This window comes from Sphaeroforma arctica (assembly GCF_001186125.1).
Source record: "Sphaeroforma arctica JP610 unplaced genomic scaffold supercont1.562, whole genome shotgun sequence".
In the NCBI taxonomy this organism is placed as follows: Eukaryota; class Ichthyosporea; order Ichthyophonida; genus Sphaeroforma; species Sphaeroforma arctica.
In genome coordinates this window covers 20,622-23,958 of record NW_014039996.1, presented here as the reverse complement: position 1 = coordinate 23,958, position 3,337 = coordinate 20,622, and positions in this window count along the sequence as shown.

Below are 3,337 nucleotides of genomic sequence, written 5' to 3'. Positions count from 1 at the left end.
GTAAGTATACTATATATATATATATATATATATATATATATGTGTGTGTGTGTGTGTGTTTCTACGTATGTCTGTATTTCTGTATGTATATACATATTTATATATATGTATATTTATATAAAAATATATGTATATACATATATATATATATATATATATACATTTATAATATATACATACATATATATATTCATCTGTATATATAATTATGTGATATATATAGAATATATATATATATATATATGTATGCTGAAATATTTAGTTGACTGATATATATATATATGTGTGTGTGTGTGTGTACAATGTTCACTTGTGTGTTTGTAGATGTGTTTATATTTAAAGCTGTAACGAACGTGGACAGAAATATTATTTCTGATTTTATTTGCACTTTGGAGTATTCCTTCATACCGCTCGGACACATAAAGTAGGAGGAATTGTCTCTCATATACTTGAATTGCCCGAAGTCTATGTTATTGAACGCGTTCATTGTCCAGCGATCGCTACATTCGCTGATAGTGTTTCACCGTACACCTGTCTGGTTTTATTGAGATGCTCAAGTTGTTTCTTTTTTTCTTCTCACTTTGATTTGTATATCAATCTGGACTGTCCGAACTCACCCTTTAACCACACGCTGTTCGGGACGAGTACATATTTCGGTATAGAAGTTTGTTGAGAATTTGAATATGAATTTTGCATGATGTTCAGAACATATGTTGTGGGTGCGTATTTGTTTTACGACTTCATTACTAGTGCATTCGTACTGCTCGTAACTTCACATATTTCTTCCTTTTTGGGCCTGTTCGTCTGTATATCGCGACTTGTGTCTTGCCACGTGCATCTGAGCTAGTACAGTACATGGTGTTAGGTGAGAGAATAGTCGGAATACCTGAGGAGCTATTTATTCGCCTGTTTACGTTTATAGGTCATAGGTTGTAGTGGACACTGTGGGACCATTTCGTATAAGACGAAATGGAATACATTTATACCATTTGGGGGGTTCAGGGGACCCCACGTACTATATGGTATTGCTTAGCAAAATCCGGGTAAACAGTGTTGGAAGTAATGTGTTCTTCTTTGATATCGGTTCACATCGTCTTGCCTTTTTAGAGATGGGCCATATCTATACTCATAGTTAGTGCAATCTGTTTCTCATGCTTTTAATCAATATCTGGACCGACTTTTGGTGTGAACAGAACTATGACCCCGTCAGTTTGATAACGAATACTCGCCTAATGTACCAGACTGGCTGATACTTACTACACAGAAAAACCATGCTCGTGCGGATTGAAAGAAGTTCACGCTCAAGCGGATAGCCAAAACACGAGCGAATCTCGCACGCCCCAGCAGAAATGGCGGGAGTTTCTGAAGTTTATGGGACCGGGGTGGCTAGTTTGCGTCGCGTACAGTGATCCAGGTATATAGCACATAACGTATTGCTGGTTTGTGTCGTACAAAGTGATCCGTGCATGAGCTTTGCTATGTTTCGCTAGTTTGTGTCGCGTGCAGTGATCTAGGTATAAAGCATATAACGTATTGCTGGTTTGTGTCGTACAAAGTGGTCCGTGCATGAGCTATGCTATGTTTCACTAGTTTGTGTCGCGTACAGTGATCCATCTATAAACTGTATTGCGTATCGCCAGCTTATATTGTACCAAGTAATTAATGTATGTTTTACTCGTACTGTTGTGGAATCGCTAGTTTCGTGTTGCGTACAATGATCCCAGTATGGACTATTCTACGTATTGCGACATTGTCGTATAAAGAGATCAATGTATGTTTTATGGTTTTACATGTGCACAGTGAAGAAATCGATAGTTCGCATCGTCTCAGTGAATTAGGTAGGAACTATACCGCACTTGGTGGGTCAGTTGTGTGGCCCATTGGTGGAACTAGGTGTCATACTAGCCGTCGCTTTTGTTTGTGTCGCATCAAGTGATCCAGGTATATGCATATCTACGAATCACCGCATGCCTGGCTATTATATGTAGGCCGTGGTACATTCCGCCTCAGCAGATTTGGTTCGGCGGAGTGGCCTAGACTGTCATACTTAGACCAGATCCCTGGAAGGTTGCACACATATTACTTGATTCACTCCTCCCATACAGCCAAAACACATAATATAAACCGAGGGAGGCGTATGTGTCGTAGTCTGGACCGTACGCCTCGCCTTCCATATAATAAAAGGAAAGTTCTTCCCAACCTACAGACGTGTGCTTGAATGGTCAATGTCAAAATCACGTGCTACATCTTTACATTTCTTCGTATGCATTTGCCGCCAAGAAGGACTGGAAAGCCTATACGATATAGCGTACCTACAAACACAGTGCCAATTAATGGGTCTGATTGGTTTGTACTCTCGATATACGTGGGCTACCAGGTGGTGTACGTATCTGTTATGTATTGTAACAGTATGACTCCTCGCGACCTACTACTTCTTTTTAATATCAGGCGCAATTGAGCACCTCTCGCAAAGCTTGACACGAACACTCGACCGCAACATGGGGTGAAGGCATTGTCTAGGGCTTGTGTTTCAAACGTTTTCACATACAAGTCTATTCATCATACATTACACATCCGCGTATTGTATAAACACCTTCCATGCGCTGTGGCCACGGTGTACTTGGTCTGCATCGGTTATTGACACCATCAGCATTGTATCCGTTTGGGTTTGCACAGGCAACATGTACGCGTCGATCTCATCTGGAGCGGAGTTTGGCTATACTCAGATATGGATCCTGTGGTGGGCAATAGTATTCTCGTAAGTTCACATTCGCATAGACTGCAAGTGTTGCCAAAGGGTGTGATGGCCTACAACAAAGATTATGGCTGCCAAAGAGTGTGTGATATCCGTCAAAGGGTTTGTGTTGTTTGTTAGTAGGTGAATGATACATGTCAATGGGAGTGTGAATTTCACAAAGAGTCGTGATTCCTGCCAATGAGGGGTTGTTACCATCTGTGCGCAACGGATGGCGTGTTTTCAGTAAGCGGTGGTGTACGTGACACTCTCCATGCCTCTCTCGTGGGCTGTTATCTTGTGCTTTAAGTCTTATTGCGGACTGTCTGGAGCCATCCCTGGGTGTGTACGGCGTATTAGTCTGCGTGATATATTGGGCGATGACTTCCTTCTGAAGTCCACGCATGGCGTATCACCCACTTAAACCACACTATGGACGCTTCCCAACTCAGCTGTTGCAAGCTGACTTACGCCATCTCCGCATAGTGTTTGTTGGTGGTCTGTTATATATATATATATATATATATATATATATATATATATATATATATATATATATATATATATATGTGTGTGTGTAGTACGTACTACTACGTTCGTACG